The sequence below is a fragment of the Maylandia zebra genome, linkage group LG19, assembly GCF_041146795.1.
Source record: "Maylandia zebra isolate NMK-2024a linkage group LG19, Mzebra_GT3a, whole genome shotgun sequence".
NCBI lineage: Eukaryota > Metazoa > Chordata > Actinopteri > Cichliformes > Cichlidae > Maylandia > Maylandia zebra.
In genome coordinates this window covers 10,411,706-10,430,261 of record NC_135185.1, presented here as the reverse complement: position 1 = coordinate 10,430,261, position 18,556 = coordinate 10,411,706, and the positions used below count along the sequence as shown (strand labels likewise).

The window sequence follows — 18,556 nt, the reverse complement described above, 5'->3', positions numbered from 1 at the left end:
CCCTGCGAAGCAGCAACAGTCAATTGAGTCGGCTTTCTCCAGCGTCTTACCATATGACAAAAAAACTAAGAGACAGCGACATAATGAATGCCATAGCCTACTGTCTTGCTAAAGACATGCTACCAATAAATGAAGGATTCAAGCAGCTAATTAAGGTAATGGATCCTTGTTACAAACTCCATGGACGTGAACATTTCTCTCAGACAGCGCTTCCAAAGCTATATAGAGAGTGCCATGAGGCTGTTGAGAAGGAGCTACAAACTGTGTTGTTCTTCGCTACTACATCCGACATGTGGTCAAGTTGCACGTCAGAAACTTACCTTAGCCTTACTGCCCACTATATCGACCAAGACTGGAATCTCTACGTCTCTTAGCTTTTTTGTCATATGGGCTGCCTTTTGTGTAGTTTGCAATATTTGCCTTTATTTATCTGAAATTGAAGTCTCAGACACAGTGTGATTTTATCCTGGTGGAAGCAAAGCAGGAAAACTGAGGGAGTTCATGATGATGTTTATGTGAAGCGCAGTTTGGATCTTCTTTTGTTGCTGGTTCAGTCAATATTGTTTGGAGAGAGATCAAACTAACAGCTTTAGAATCAGCGCAAGAAGGAACACAAAGTGCGGACCCGCCGAAACATCAGAATCAGCGAGCTGTCGGCTTTCAGCCCCGACCGTGTCCGTGCTGTCGGGTGAGAAAGTCACATCTGACTGATTCTGATCCATCGGCGGGTCGAGCTTTGTGTTTACGTCTTTGTGCAGAATCCGTGTTCCTGCTCTCATTTACTGTTTTAGCTGTTTGGTGGTTGTAGAAATTTTGTGAGGTTTAAGCTGAGATTCTGGCATTTCGGGCAAAATAAAATTATATTAAAAAAATCAATTCAGGATTTTAATGAATTGATAACACGTTATCCAAGCCAGAATTGATTTTAATCGATAAATCGATAATCAAAATCCACCCCTACAAAGGTTTCACAGGGCCAAAGTAGTGTGATTTACATGCACAAACTGGAGTCCATTAGATAGATATGATACAAACCACTGCAGTGCAGTACCTGTAATACCTACAGCATGTTCTAATCGCTCTAATAGGATATTATGGTCAACAGTATCGAACGCTGCACTGAGGTCTAGCAGGACAAGCACAGAGATGAGTCCACTGTCAGAGGCCATAAGAAGATCATTGCAACCTTCACTAAAGCTGTTTCTGTGCTGTGATGAGCTCTGAAACCTGACTGAAACTCTTCAAATAAACCATTCCTCTGCAGATGATCTGTTAGCTGTTTGACAACTACTCTTTCAAGGATCTTTGATATAAAGGAAGGTTGGAGATTGGCCTATAATTAGCTAAGACTGCTGGGTCTAGAGATGCTTTTTGAGTAAAGGTTTAACTACAGCCAGCTTGAAGGCCTGTGGTACATAGCTGATTATTAGACATAGGTTGATCATATTTAAGATCGAAGAATTAATTAATGGCAGGACTTCTTTGAGCAGTTTTGTAGGAATGGGGTCTAAAAGACACGTTGATGGTTTGGAGGAAGTAATTATTGAAGTTAACTCAAAGTGTTTTCAGGAAACAAAATGTTCTGTTAGAGTTGATTCTTTTAAGATTGTCATTTGTGCAAAGTCACATGACCATTGCTTTTATGTGTGTTGATAATATGTTCTTTCCATATTAGATTTGAACCTTTGCATACAGGCAGCAGTCTCTTCACTGTAACTTTCTATTGCACATTTTGAAACCACAAGTTTCTGTTCTTTTTAAGATTAGCAGGATAAAACTATGCTCTGTTAACGCCCGGCTTCAGTTAATTCAATTTAAGGTTGTCCATAGACTGCACTATTCCAAAACCAAATTGAACAAGATTTTTCCTAACGTTTCCCCCAAATGTGATAAATGTAAACTTGTGGACGGTACTCTTGGCCATCTTTTTTGGTCCTGTTCTACGCTTACAGCCTTTTGGACTAGTATTTTTAGTTTCTATAGCATTGTTTACGATAGGCAACTGTATCCTGACTGTCTTATGGTGATCCTGGGCTGCTCCAGCGACTCCTTGGCACTTCCCTTTGCTGTTCAACAGGCCCTCATGTTTGGTATGGTGATTGCCAAACGTCTGATTCTGGGGGAGTGGAAATCTGCCTCCCCTCCCTGCTTTAAGAGGTGGCTCGAGGAGATGGTCTCCTGTTTATACCTGGAAGAAATTTGGTTCTCTACGTCTGATTCCATGGAGAAGTTCAGGAAGATATGGGGGCCCTTTATAGACCACATTCACGTCGGCAGTAATGACACCCGGTTACGCCAATCGGAGGTCACTAAAATCAATATTGAATCGGTGTGCAACTTTGCTAAAACAATGTCGGACTCTGTAGTTTTCTCTGGTCCCCTCCCCAATCAGACCAGGAGTGACATGTTTAGCCGCATGTTCTCCTTAAATTGCTGGCTGTCTGAGTGGTGTCCCAGAAACGATGTGGGCTTCATAGATAATTGGCAAACCTTCTGGAGGAAACCTGGAGTTGTTAGGAGAGACGGCATCCATCCCACTTTGGATGGAGCAGCTCTCATTTCTAGAAATATGGACAAATTTATTAAACCCCCCAAAATATGACTATCCAGAGTTGGGACCAGGAAGCAGAGTTGCAGTCTTACACGCCTCTCTGCAGCTTCTCTCCTCCTGCTACCCCCCCAAAAACCCATCTCCATAGAGACTGTGTCAGCTTCCAAAAAGACAAAAAACAAACTAAAAACCAGCAACAAACAACTTAAACAGAAACAATCACAAAGAAAGAACAATACAGTATCCACATCTGAACCAAAGAGTAAAACAGTGAAATGTGGATTATTAAATATTAGGTCTCTCTCCTCCAAGTCTCTGTTAGTACATGACTTAATAATTGATCAACAAATCGATTTACTCTGCCTTACAGAAACCTGGTTGCAGCAGGATGATTATATTAGTTTAAATGAATCAACACCCCCGAGTCATTCTAACTACCAGAAATCTCGAAGCACAGGCCAAGGGGGCGGTGTGGCAGCAATTTTTCACACCAGCCTACAGTGGGGCAAAAAAGTATTTAGTCAGCCACCGATTGTGCAAGTTCCCCCACCTAAAATGATGACAGAGGTCAGTAATTTGCACCAGAGGTACACGTCAACTGTGAGAGACAGAATGTGAAAAAAAAAATCCATGAATCCACATGGTAGGATTTGTAAAGAATTTATTCGTAAATCAGGGTGGCAAATAAGTATTTGGTCAATAACAAAAATACAACTCAATACTTTGTAACATAACCTTTGTTGGCAATAACAGAGGTCAAATGTTTACTATAGGTCTTTACCAGGTTTGCACACACAGTAGCTGGTATTTTGGCCCATTCCTCCATGCAGATCTTCTCGAGAGCAGTGATGTTTTGGGGCTGTCGCCGAGCAACACGGACTTTCAACTCCCGCCACAGATTTTCTATGGGGTTGAGGTCTGGAGACTGGCTAGGCCACTCCAGGACTTTCAAATGCTTCTTACGGAGCCACTCCTTTGTTGCCCGGGCGGTGTGTTTTGGATCATTGTCATGTTGGAAGACCCAGCCGCGTTTCATCTTCAAAGTTCTCACTGATGGAAGGAGGTTTTGGCTCAAAATCTCACGATACATGGGCCCATTCATTCTGTCCTTAACACGGATCAGTCGTCCTGTCCCCTTGGCAGAGAAACAGCCCCATAGCATGATGTTTCCACCCCCATGCTTCACAGTAGGTATGGTGTTCTTGGGATGCAACTCAGTATTCTTCGTCCTCCAAACACGACGAGTTGAGTTTATACCAAAAAGTTCTACTTTGGTTTCATCTGACCACATGACATTCTCCCAATCCTCTGCTGTATCATCCATGTGCTCTCTGGCAAACTTCAGACGGGCCTGGACATGCACTGGCTTCAGCAGCGGAACACGTCTGGCACTGCGGGATTTGATTCCCTGCCGTTTTAGTGTGTTACTGATGGTGACCTTTGTTACTTTGGTCCCAGCTCTCTGCAGGTCATTCACCAGGTCCCCCCGTGTGGTTCTGGGATCTTTGCTCACCGTTCTCATGATCATTTTGACCCCACGGGATGAGATCTTGCGTGGAGCCCCAGATCGTGGGAGATTATCAGTGGTCTTGTATGTCTTCCATTTTCTGATGATTGCTCCCACAGTTGATTTCTTCACAGCAAGCTGCTTGCCTATTGTAGATTCACTCTTCCCAGTCTGGTGCAGGTCTACAATACTTTTCCTGGTGTCCTTCGAGAGCTCTTTGGTCTTGGCCATGGCGGAGTTTGGAGTCTGACTGTTTGAGGCTGTGGACAGGTGTCTTTTATACAGATGATGAGTTCAAACAGGTGCCATTCATACAGGTAACGAGTGGGGGACAGAAAAGCTTCTTACAGAAGACGTTACAGGTCTGTGAGAGCCAGAGATTTTCCATGTTTGAGGTGACCAAATACTTATTTGCCACCCTGATTTACGGATAAATTCTTTACAAATCCTACCATGTGAATTCATGGATTTTTTTTTCACATTCTGTCTCTCACAGTTGAAGTGTACCTCTGGTGCAAATTACTGACCTCTGTCATCATTTTAAGTGGGGGAACTTGCACAATCGGTGGCTGACTAAATACTTTTTTGCCCCACTGTATTAATTAATGAAAGACCAAGACAGACTTTTAATTCATTTGAAAGCCTGATGCTTAACATTGTCCACCCCAGCTGTAAAACTCAGAAACCAGTCTTACTTGTTATCATCTATCGTCCACCTGGGCCTTACACAGAGTTTCTGTCTGATTTCTCAGACTTTTTATCTGATTTAGTTCTCAGCTCAGATAAAATAATTATTGCGGGTGATTTTAACATCCATGTAGATGCTAAAAATGACAGCCTCAACATGGCATTTAATCTGTTATTAGACTCAATTGGTTTCTCTCAAAATGTAAAAGAACCCACCCACCACTTTAATCACACTCTAGATCTTGTTTTAACATATGGCATAGAAACTGAACATTTAACAGTGTTTCCTGAAAACCCTCTCCTGTCTGATCATTTCCTGATAACATTTACATTTACAATAATTGATTACACAGCGGTGAAGAGTAGACTTTATCAAAGTAGATGTCTTTCTGAAAGTGCTGTAACTAAGTTTAAGAATATAATCCACCCGCTGTTATCATCTCCAATGCCCTGTACCAACATAGAGCAGAGCAGCTATCTGAACGCTACCCCAACAGAGGTCGATTATCTTGTTAATAATTTCACCTCCTCACTACGTACGACTCTGGATACTGTAGCTCCAGTGAAAACTAAGGTCTCTAATCAGAAGTACCTGACTCCATGGTATAATTCTCAAACACGTACCCTAAAGCAGATGACTCGTAATCTGGAGAGGAAATGGCGTGTCACAAATCTAGAGGATCATCATTTAGCCTGGAGAAATAGTTTGCTGCTTTATAAGAAAGCCCTCCGCAAAGCCAGAACATCTTACTATTCATCACTGATTGAAGAAAATAAGAACGACCCCAGGTTTCTCTTCAGCACTGTAGCCAGGCTGACAAAAAGTCAGAGCTCTTTTGAGCCAACCATCCCTTTAACGTTCACTAGTAATGACTTCATGAACTTCTTCACAAATAAAATTTTTATCATTAGAGAAAAAATTACCAATAATCATCCCACAGATGTAATATTATCTACAGCTACTCTTAGTGCCATTGATGTTAAGTTAGACTCTTTTTCTCCAATTGATCTTTCTGAGTTAACTTCAATAATTACTTCCTCCAAACCATCAACGTGTCTTTTAGACCCCATTCCTACAAAACTGCTCAAAGAAGTCCTGCCATTAATTAATTCTTCGATCTTAAATATGATCAACCTATGTCTAATAATCGGCTATGTACCACAGGCCTTCAAGCTGGCTATAGTTAAACCTTTACTCAAAAAGCCATCTCTAGACCCAGCAGTCTTAGCTAATTATAGGCCAATCTCCAACCTTCCTTTCATATCAAAAATCCTTGAAAGAGTAGTTGTCAAACAGCTAACAGATCATCTGCAGAGGAATGGTTTATTTGAAGAGTTTCAGTCAGGTTTCAGAGCTCATCACAGCACAGAAACAGCTTTAGTGAAGGTTACAAATGATCTTCTTATGGCCTCTGACAGTGGACTCATCTCTGTGCTTGTCCTGCTAGACCTTAGCGCAGCATTCGATACTGTTGACCATAATATCCTATTAGAGCAGTGGTTCTTAACCTGGGTTCGATCGAACCCTAGGGGTTCGGTGAGTCGGTCTCAGGGGTTCGGCAGAGCCTCCACCATGACATGCACGGCTCATTTTGTGCACCAATAAAAAACATATCTATGTCTTGAATTTGAATTTTTTTTTTTTTTTTTCACTAAAGAGGGGTTCAGTGAATGCGCATATGAAACTGGTTGGGTTCGGTACCTCCAACAAGGTTAAGAACCACTGTATTAGAGCGATTAGAACATGCTGTAGGTATTACAGGTACTGCGCTGCAGTGGTTTGTATCATATCTATCTAATAGACTCCAATTTGTTCATGTAAATGGAGAGTCCTCTTCACACACTGAGGTTAATTATGGAGTTCCACAGGGTTCAGTGCTAGGACCAATTCTGTTTACATTATACATGCTTCCCTTAGGCAGTATCATTAGAAGACATAGCATACATTTACACTGCTATGCAGATGACACCCAGCTCTATCTGTCCATGAAGCCAGATAACACACACCAATTAGTAAAACTGCAGGAATGTCTTAAAGACATAAAGACCTGGATGGCCGCTAACTTTCTGCTTCTTAATTCAGATAAAACTGAGGTTATTGTACTCGGCCCTGAAAATCTTAGAAATATGGTATCTAACCAGATTCTTACCCTGGATGGCATTACCTTGGCCTCCAGTAACGCTGTGAGGAACCTTGGAGTCATTTTTGACCAGGACATGTCCTTCAACGCACATATAAAACAAATATGTAAGACTGCTTTCTTCCATTTGCGCAACATCTCTAAAATTAGAAATATCCTGTCTCAGAGTGACGCTGAAAAACTAGTTCATGCATTTATTACTTCCAGGCTGGACGACTGTAATTCATTATTATCAGGATGTCCAAAAAACTCGCTGAAAAGCCTTCAGCTAATCCAAAATGCTGCAGCAAGAGTACTGACAGGGACTAGAAAGAGAGAGCATATTTCTCCTGTTTTGGCTTCCCTTCATTGGCTTCCTGTTAAATCCAGAATTGAATTCAAAATCCTGCTCCTCACATACAAGGTCTTAAATAATCAGGCCCCATCTTATCTTAATGACCTTGTAGTACCATATCACCCTATTAGAGCACTTCGCTCTCACTCTGCAGGCCTACTTGTTGTTAGTTAAAGCATATAGTTAGGGCTGGACCAGGTGACCCTGAATCCTCCCTTAGTTATGCTGCAATAGATGTAGGCTGCCGGGGGATTCCCATGATGCATTGAGTTTTTCCTTTCCAGTCACCTTTCTCACTCACTATGTATTAACAGGCCTCTCTGCATTGAATCATATCTGTTATTAACCTCTGTCTCTCTTCCACAGCATGTCTTTATCCTGTCTTCCTTCTCTCACCCCAACCGGTCGCAGCAGATGGCCGCCCCTCCCTGAGCCTGGTTCTGCCGGAGGTTTCTTCCTGTTAAAAGGGAGTTTTTCCTTCCCACTGTCGCCAAAGTGCTTGCTCATAGGGGGTCATATGATTGTTGGGTTTTTCTCTGTATCTATGAAGTGCCTTGACTTTTGTTGTGATTTGGCGCTATATAAATAAAATTGAATTGAATTGAATTGAATTGAATTAAGAAGGACAGTTCACGCCCTGGGTCCTGACCATGTTGTTTTAACTGCTTTCATTCTGAGCTGTTGCCCATAACTGTTATTGCATAATTGGTATCGGCTCCTCCTAGCGATCTTTGGATTTGATCTTGTGGATTGGACTCACTAGATTATGAGTTGTTTGACATGTATACCAGTTGCTTTTTTTTCTTCTCTGCTGTTCTTAATAAGTGCTGGCCGTGTACCCTGTTGTGGGGTTTGTTGCTCTGTTTCTTTTTTTTTTTTTTTTTTTTTTTGTTTGTTTGTTTGTTCCTGTGTTTTGTTTTTGATTTTTTGTTGTTGTTATTGTCTTTATTGTCTGTGTTCCTCTGTCCCGCTGTTTGTGAATGTGTAAAAATTTTGAAACTTGCATAAATAAATACATTAAAAAAATAAAAAATAAAAAAAAAGATTAGCAGGACTGTTTACTTCTGCTTTTGTACATGTTGGTTTGTTAAAAGGTCATGCCCTATATGGAGTGACTTGAGAAGAGGTCGCGTCATGTACGATGTGACAGGAAAATCTCACACACACACACGCTCTGCTTAACTACTTGTAATTGCTGGTTGTCAATAAAAGAGACGACGAGGGAAGTCGGAGAGAGAACTTCCCTTGCGGGCAAGTAAAACCGACTGAGCTCTGAGTGTCTTGCTTCGTTCACAGTTATAGTCTCTGAGACAGCGAGGTCTGCAAGTTGAGACCTAACATGTTCAGTTTCTATGCCATATGTTAAAACAAGATCTAGAGTGTGATTGATCTGCTGTGTCAAAAGGGTCATGAATTGATTAGGTCCTGGCTTCTTTCAAACATGCTGTCATACAGCCCCCTCATCAAAAAGAGCAACTTGAACTCTTGTGTTTTTTCTCATTCCAGGCCCATTTTGGATACTATATTGTTTTGCTTTGATTTTTGTTTCAGATTTTTGGCTTGGAAGCTGACACAGTCTGTCAGGTTTATATTGCTGATTGTCATTTATGCTTAGAAATATTTAACCATATATGCTTAGAAGTGCATAATCGATTGTGTAGTGATAGGATGTGTGATCCTTAGGAGTCTGCAAAGGCTTTGTGTGCATTCCAGAGTGTTCTGGCATTCACACCCACATCCTGGGAGCATGGGAGAGGTCGTACCTGCTCTTATTGTTTTATGGTAGAATAAACGTGGCTATGTCTGTTTTACTCTAAGTGCTTTTTGTTTAAATGAACTGTTGGACTTCCAGACCAGCAGGTTTAGGGAAGTCTTTATGGGGTCACACTCTGACACACACACACACACACACACACACACACACACACACACACACACACACACACACACACACAGGCAAGGTACTCTTTGTGTGTATGATGTCATATGTTAATGAACCTATGTATATTCATGTAACCTCAATAAAAGAGCAGTGTTACGGGGGAGCGGACGAGAGCAACTGGGGTCAAGCGAAGGAACGGCGTTTGTCCAGTTCTCTCCCGTGCACGAGAAACATAACGAACTTTGCCTACTCGTGTCTTGCTTCTGCTGTGTACTTAAATTGTCTTGAACGTTCCAGCGAAAAGGTTTAAGCTACAAACCTATCACAGTCTCTAATGGATGGGGTGTTGGGTGATAACAGGAGACGAGAAGCTGCAGATGTGCTAACACAAAGTCAGAATAACTTAATTTGTTTTGCAGGATGTTTCACAAAATGAAAATACATATGTGGTGGGGCGTGCACTGCGGTGCCATGCGGACACACCTTCAGAGTATCCACAATCACACCTGTTTTGTTAAAACACAGGGAATCAGCGTTGGAAGTTGATGTGGACTGTGGTGCGATGTGTAATAAAGATGGCTCTGAACTACGTGTCTCAATCACACCACAATGGTGCCAAAAACCCAGGAAGCGGCACAGCGGGTCCTTACCGGAGCCAGAAAAGAGAGGAACTGCTCCAGATGGCAGCCGTCCAGCGGGAGCAGGCGGCGGAGCAGCAGGAAGAGCAGCTGTGCCTACTGGGGGAGGAGAAGCCGCTGCGTGAGGGCCCACTCCACACTGTGAGACAAACTGCACACAAACAGTTTGTGTGTTTGCTGATGTTTGTTGAGCTGATAGAAACACTGTATCTGAAATTACCTGACACTTAAATAAAAGTAACTCCCTGGATGCTGAAGTACTGCAACCACAATTTATAGACACCTGCAATCAGTAGCGGTTTTTGATATGGGCGACATGGGTGGTTGCCCAGGGCGACATCACGGGCATTAATAACAACAAAAAATTGCTCGCGCATATTTGGAATGTCATAGGCACCGATCGGTTTTCTATCGCCCATTTGCTGGGAGTAAAGGCGTCCTCCATTTGCGAGGTGCGCCTGCTGCTTTGCAGTACAGGAGAGGGCGGGGCTTCTCTGGCTGGCTGGAGCAGCATCTAATAACCAACTCGCAAAATAAAACAAAATAAAAACAAACCAACAAACACAAAAACACCAGACATCATGATACAGACCTACAATTTACACCGATGTTTTTTCGAAATTCTATAACAGTGAGCGTGAGAGCCCTCGGTGCGCCTGCTCGCTGCTGAAGTCAAAGTAAACTTTATTGTCATCTCCGCTACCGGTTGCCGCTACATACAGTCCAGTATATAGCGAGACGAGACGACGAGGCTCCAGTTACAGCAGTGCAAGTAAACAAACAATAAATATAAGTTCAAGGTTCAAGGTTCTTTATTTGTCACATGCATAGTCATACAAGTATAACACACAGTGAAATGTAGCCTGACACGCTCCTCGACATGTGCAAAAATGGGGGGAGGGGGGGGTAGAGGAAGAACATTATATATATATATATATAGTATATACATTGGGTGAATGTGCAGTAGTAGCAGCAAGCAGGTGAATTCTGTACATTAATAAGAATAGACATCTGACTATTTTACAGGATAGACAATATAAACATATTTAAAATTAAAGGAATTTGAAATGTACATTGTTCCTTGGTTTAGTGTCTGGAAGAGAGTCCTGTCTCAGTCAATTATAGATGATGTGAGAGGGCGGGTGTGTGTGTTTAGGGCCCGGATGGCTTGGGGATAGAAGCTCCTCTTGAGTCTCTCTGTCCTTGCCCGGATGATGCGGAACCTTCTACCAGATTGCAGGAGTTGGAACAGTTTGTTGCAATAATGGGACGGGTCCTTCAGTATCTGCGTGCTCTAGTCTGGTATCTCCTGGTGTAGGTGTCCTGAAGCGGGGGGAGAGCAATCCTGCAGCAGCGTTCTGCTGTACGGATCACTCTCTGGAGAACTTTTTGGTCCTTCACACAGCTGTTCCCAAACCACGATGTCATGTTCTGTGTGAGGATGCTCTCCACAGCGCCTGTATAGAAAATCCTGAGGATCTTTGGAGAGACCCTGAACTTCCTCAGTTGTCGTAGGTGATACAGGCGCTGCCTAGCCTTTTTGGTCTGGGCCTGAATGTGGGCAGCCCATGTCAGGTCTGAGGAGATGTGGACACCAAGATACTTGAAGGACTGCACCCTCTCCACTGGAGCTCCATTGATGATAATGGGCTTGTAGTCTCTGTGCTGACTCCTTCTGAAGTCCACCACCAGCTCCTTGGTCTTGCCGACGTTCAGCTGGAGGTGGTTGTCCTGGCACCAAGATGCCAGATTCTTCACTTCATCCATGTAGGCCGCCTCATCGTTGTTGGAGATGGCACCCAACACCACTGTGTCGTCAGCAAACTTCACAATGGTGTTGGAGCCATGGGTGGCCACACAGTCTGAAGTGTAGAGGGAGTAGAGCAGTGGCGAGAGGACACATCCCTGTGGTGCTCCTGTGTTGATGGTGATACTGTTGGAGAAGCACCTGCCTACCCTCACCACCTGAGTTCTGCCAGTGAGGAAGTCCAACACCCATGCACACAGACGGCTGTTAAGTCCCAGATCCCTCAGCTTTGTGAACAGTCTGCAGGGCACTATTGTGTTAAACGCTGAACTGTAATCAACAAACAGCATTCGCACATAGTTACCCTGTTTCTTGTCCACGTGGCTGAGAGTGGTGTGCAGGACGTGGGTGATGGCATCCTCTGTGGATCTGTTGGATCTGTAGGGGAACTGCAGCGGATCTGTGGTGTCTGGGATGGAGGAGGAGATGATGTTCTTCAGCAGCCTCTCAAACACCTTCATTACTACCGAGGTCAGTGCAACTGGCCAGTAATCGTTCAGGGATGAGGGTTTGCTGTTCTTGGGCACAGGGATGATGGTGGATCTTTTGAAGCATGTGGGGACCACAGACTTCGCCAGGGACTCGTTGAAGATGTAAGTGAACACACCTGCTAGCTGGTCAGCACAGCAGCGCAGCAGACGGCCGGTGATGCCGTCTGGCCCCGCCGCTTTCCTTGTGTTCACTCTCCTCAATGCCGCTCGGACGTCATGCTCCACGATGCTGGTCACCGGTCTCTCGCTGATGACGTCACTGTCCTCGGTAGTCAGGCGGTAGATAGCATTAGCCGCCTGGCTAACCTCGAAATGGGCGTAGAACTGATTCAGCTCGTTGGTGAATGCAGAGTCGGCGTTGATCGGCGCAGTGTCCCTGGCTTTGTAGTCCGTAATGGTGCGTAGTCCGTGCCACATACTCCGTGTGTCGCCCTGGTGGAAGCAGGACTCCACACGTTCCCGGTACCAGCGTTTGGCATCTCTCACCGTGCGCCGCACACTGTATGAGGCCGCTTTGTAGGCGCTCATATCGCCAGTGGTGAGACCCGCGTTGTAGGAGGCGGTCCTGGCGTTTACTGCAGTGCGGATCGATCTGTCCATCCACGGTTTCTGGTTTGGGAATGTGGTGACTCTCGCAGTGGGGATAATCTCCTCCGCTAGCATATTGACGAAGCATCCGGGCAAGGACAGAGAGACTCAAGAGGAGCTTCTATCCCCAAGCCATCCGGGCCCTAAACACACACACCCGCCCTCTCACATCATCTGTAATTGACTGAGACAGGACTCTCTTCCAGACACTAAACCAAGGCACAATGTACATTCCAAATTCCTTTAATTTTAAATATGTTTATATTGTCTATCCTGTAAAATAGTCAGATGTCTATTCATATTAATGTACAGAATTCACCTGCTTGCTGCTACTACTGCACATTCACCCAATGTATATGTCACGGGGTGAAACGGGACAAGTTATTTAGAGTTTTTACTGTGCATGTTTTGCATGTTTTAATATTTTAATATTGTATATTGGGTTTGTTTGGATGAGTTCTATTGCATGTTTTTATCCTATTTAATTGAACACCTGTCCTGTAAAGACTCCACCCCTATCTGATTACTAACTTGATTTCACCTGAGAGGTACCAGAGAGGCCAATAAGAGGGCCGGGTAGACGACAGAAAGGAGCGCTCTTTGAGGACGAGTGGGGAAGGAAAGCTTTGCTTTGAGGAGTTGCGCTCGAAGGCTAGAGGCTGAGCGCCTCGGCTTCGGGCTGGAGGCTCGGAGCGGAAGAGACGAAAGAGAGTGACCGGAGTGACTGAGAAGCCGAGCCAGAGATATAGAGAGAAGGCTTGGGCTGTAGAACTGTGATTGACGGCTGCGCTTGAAGGCTAGAGGCTGAGGGCCTCGGCTGAGGGCTGGAGACTCGAGACGAATGAGACCAGAGAGGCTGGAGAAAGACAGCCAGTAGTGATGCATAAAGAGTTGGAGTGTGCCATGAGCAGAGGCGGCGAAGCAGCTGGTGTTGATACACGGTTCACGAAAAGCGGCGGGCGGAGTTGAGAGCTCTGCCCACCGGGGTAAGTCTCTGACTTATCCCTTTTTATGAAGTAAAACTGTCTAGAGGAATAGTGACTGCCGCTCCTCCCTTTCTCCAGCATATCGGGACGCGAATGCGGAAAGGAAGGAGAGGACTCCGCTGGGTTTCCCTTTTTATACTACTTCGCTGGATTTCTTAGCTCCCTGGGACTTTTAGGTCGTGGCGCAGGCCACAGGACTTTTAATGTTGGTTTATTGATTGTTTGTGTTATCCCTTGGCCAGGGTTGTTTTAATTTATTTTATATTTTTTAAAGATAATAAATCATATTTTAATCTGACAGTTTTAATGTGTGCTTCCCCTCGGTGGCTCCACTGCTCAATCCGGTTGGAGGAAGATTTTCTTCCTTCGCACAAAACCCACGGTGGTAATAAAGTCGGGGCTTTCTTTCCTTGTTTTTTCTTCCTTTACACGCCCACGCGCCCCGCTCCGCCGTGATATATATATATATATATATATATATATATATATATATATTGAGATATATATATATATATATATATATATATATATATATATATATATATATATATATATATACACACAACCAACACCCAGCACGCCCCTGCGGGCGGTTTATCCTTCAAGCTCGGGTCCTCTACCAGAGGCCTGGGAGCTTGAGGGTCCTGCGCAGTATCTTAGCTGTTCCCAGGACTGCGCTCTTCTGGACAGAGATCTCCGATGTTGTTCCCGGGATCTGCTGGAGCCACTCGCCTAGCTTGGGAGTCACCGCACCTAGTGCTCCGATTACCACGGGGACCACCGTTACCTTCACCCTCCACATCCTCTCGAGCTCTTCTCTGAGCCCTTGGTATTTCTCCAGCTTCTCGTGTTCCTTCTTCCTGATATTGCTGTCATTCGGAACCGCTACATCGATCACTACGGCCGTCTTCTTCTGTTTGTCTACCACCACTATGTCCGGTTGGTTAGCCACCACCATTTTGTCCGTCTGTATCTGGAAGTCCCACAGGATCTTAGCTCGGTCATTCTCCACCACCCTTGGGGGCATCTCCCATTTTGACCTCGGGACTTCCAGGTTATACTCCGCACAGATGTTCCTGTACACTATGCCGGCCACTTGGTTATGGCGTTCCATGTATGCCTTGCCTGCTAGCATCTTGCACCCTGCTGTTATGTGCTGGATTGTCTCTGGGGCATCTTTACACAGCCTGCACCTGGGGTCTTGCCTGGTGTGATAGACCCCAGCCTCTATGGATCTTGTGCTCAGAGCTTGTTCTTGTGCTGCCATGATTAGTGCCTCTGTGCTGTCTTTCAGTCCAGCTTTGTCCAGCCACTGGTAGGATTTCTGGATATCAGCCACCTCCTCTATCTGCCGGTGGTACATACCGTGCAGGGGCCTGTCCTTCCATGATGGTTCCTCGTCTCCCTCCTCTTTCTTGGGTTTCTGCTGCCTGAGGTATTCACTGAGCACATTTAGATTGGTCATTTTAATGCAATTTTATTTAATGCAATTTTATTCAACAGAAACTCAATTTCCCCTTTTTAGAATTGACAATAAATATTGAATTTTATTTATCTCCACTGTGTATGTATATATATATATATATATATATATATATATATATATATATATATATATATATATATATATATATATATATATATATGTGTGTGTGTATATGTATACATATGTGTATATGTATATATATATATACATTATATATATATGTGTGTGTATATATATATATATACATTATATATATGTGTGTGTGTATATATATATATACATTATATATATGTGTGTGTGTATATATATATATATATATATACATTATATATATGTGTGTGTGTATATATATATATATATATATACATTATATATGTGTATGTGTGTGTATATGTGTATATATGTATGTGTGTATATATGTATGTATATATATATATATGTTCTTCCTCTACCCCCCATTTTTGCACATGTCGAGGAGCGTGTCAGGCTACATTTCACTGTGTGTTATACTTGTATAACTATGCATGTGACAAATAAAAAATCTTGAATCTTGAATTGAATCATACTGCTACTTCCGTAAACTCGTTGATGTCGACTGCGCATGCTCTGAACATGTCCCAGTCGACGTCGTTGAGTGCGTCCTGTAGCTTAGCTTCTGATCGGGCAGTCCACCGTTTTACCTCCCTCGTGGTTACGTCTTCCCTCCGTATGTTTTGTTTATACTGGGGAATGAGGAAGATGGCGTTGTGGTCAGACTTCCCAAAAGCCGGGTGTGAGACAGCTTTGTAGCCCTGCTTGTATGGCGTGTAGCAGTGATCCAAAATACGATCCCCTCGCGTTGGACACGAGACATGCTGGTAAAAGTTTGGCATGACAGTAAGAGAGTAAGAAAATAAATACACACTTTAGGACTCGGGGTAAAGGGATCAATAACAATTTATAATTTACAGTTTGATGATTTAAAGTCTCACAAAAGCCGTCGAAAGGGGAGGAGGGGGGCCTGCTGCTTCCAAATAGAGCACATTTCATTCATAATGATGTAAATCCAAGCCCATCATGTATTCATGATTTGGATCATGAATACGTTTGATCTGTGTGAAATCCCAGAAATAAACAAAGTGAATCTGTGAACTAAGGTGTAGGTGTGTTAGGTTATGTTGTGGTGATCCTTGGGTTGGTGGATTTGTGTTCATACTGGAGTGCAAAATTAAAACCAAGATGGACAAGAAAAGTTTAAAGCCATCAGGTGCTCAGTTTAGAAGAAAGAGAAGAGGAGGAGAAACGAGCAAAAGATACAGGTAAGCAGATGTGTGATTGGATAATGGCAGGTCATCCTGAAACAATCAGAATACTTTATTAATCCCTAAAGAAATTATATGTTACAGTTGCTCCAAGAAGAAATGGTAAAAATAGATCATCCTGTTGCAGCTTTTACACATTTAAAAAAAAGCACCAATGAACATGCTCCAGTGACTAGCCAGCACGTCATGGAGTGGGTGGGAGGTATTATCCAACTTTGTCTTTATCTTGGACAACAGCCACCTCTCAGACACCACCCTAACAGAGGCCAGCTCCATCCTCACAACATTACTGGCCTTGTGATCAGTTTATTGAGTCTGTTGGCTGCCTCTACCAGTGTGTGAATGGATGGATGACTGGGTGTGTAAAGCACTTTGGGGTCCCTAGGGGGGACTAGTAAAAGTGCTACACAAATACAGGCCATTTACCATTCTTTACAACATCAAGTGAGCTATATACAAATGTGGGGAAGGCCAGGGGTTCCACGGGATGGAGAGGGACACCACACTCGATTGTTGATCCACACACAACCGTACACACGCTCCGCTCTCGCCACACGCATGCACAGGTATCCAGGGAACGTTCATCATACTTTAAGCCAGCGACAAGAAGCTCTGAGCCACTGTCTTAAATATTGGCCATGAGAAGCAGGATAACGAGCCACAGGTAAGTGATTGTTTGCAGGTGTGTGGGCCAAAGGCTGGAGCCCACAGTAAGCTCCGCCCAGGCAGAAAGGAGACAGGAGAGAGAGAGAGAGCGAGAGAAAAGCAACAGCAAAAACACGTAGCCCACCTGAGCTGACCGGGTAGACACAGGGACCATGACAGCTATAGATGAACTTAAGTCTGTTTTGAGAATATAAGTACTAGAAAGTACAGATATTTGTTTAAAAATGTTGGGATTAAAAGGAAAAAGTTGTCAGAAATACAAACACTCAAGTAAAGTGCAGGAACTTTACAATTCTACTTAAGTACACTAACAAAGTATCTGTAAAGCCACTGCCATTATCATAATGAAAATAACTCAGCCTTTACCAAGAAACTAGAAGTAATATATTAGAAGGAAAAATAAAAAGTTTCAAAACAGAAACTGCTGGTCAAAAGCCAGAATCAAGAAACTTTTATATATGTAGTTCCAACTGTCCGTGTCCTGCTGAGCTTAAGATGCTGAAAGCTGTTGAACTCAGAGACTCTTCTTCTTTGAGGCAGTTGGCAAACAAAAAATTGCTAAAATCCAACAGAACCACAAAGCAGCAGGGAGTGCAGATCAAAATGTCAGGTAGCATATTCAGAGCTTTTAAATGAAGAAAACCTTAATTAAAAAAAGATAAAAGTTCAGACAGCTGGGGGTAGAACTGCAGACTGCCCAGTAAATCAGCAGCCTCACTTTTACAGTAAGGGGGATAAATGTTGCAGTTCAACAAGTTAAAACTAATCATATAGGTAACTGATGATGAACCAGAATCTTGATAATAATTTAGTTACATGAATTTTTGTGAAGAACATTTAAAAGTTCCACATTGTAACGGCGGTCTGGCGAGGAAGGAGCGACCAGTAGGTCCAGAGGGGCACGTGGTGTGAAGGTTAGCCGGACATCTCGGAGGTCAGTCAGTCAAAGTAACAGTCCTTTATTTGGCGTTAACAGAACAAGACCATACAAGCCAGGTCTCCGCGGCTCTACCCTGTTCATACATACGTACATGTGCCAGGGTTAAGTAGTCACCGACGCCATTTTACGTTCTCTGTAAACAGATGCACGGAGAGCAACGTGCTCGCCTGTAATGGCGGCCGCTGCACTCACACTAGTGAACCTTCCAACTATTACAATAATAGGACGACACCCCGTAGCAGTATTATACCATAATAAGTGTTGTTGCAACATGTAGAACTAAATGTGTAGAAGTTTGAAATATTCAAAAACCAAAGCAACAACAAAGTAATGATTAGAAGTTTAACAGGAATGTACCAGCTTTTAACAACCTCACCAGCTATTTGTGTAGAGATTGTTACGTTTACGAGGCGCACCCAAATGCATCACAGTCATTGATTTTTGCCATGTAGACACAAAGGTTTACATTTCACTACATATAACTTAAGTTATAGTTTCATATCTGGACTGATTTATGAAGCATTTTCACACCACAGAAATACAAACTTACA

At 43.4% G+C, this 18,556-nt stretch overlaps 1 pseudogene across 1 annotated transcript in view; it reads left to right on the top strand.

Annotated features, from left to right (window-relative positions):
- The window catches only part of LOC101483449 (interferon-inducible GTPase 5-like), a 47,616-nt pseudogene that overhangs the window by 27,598 nt on the left and 1,462 nt on the right, over positions 1–18,556 (top strand). The window lies entirely within an intron of this gene.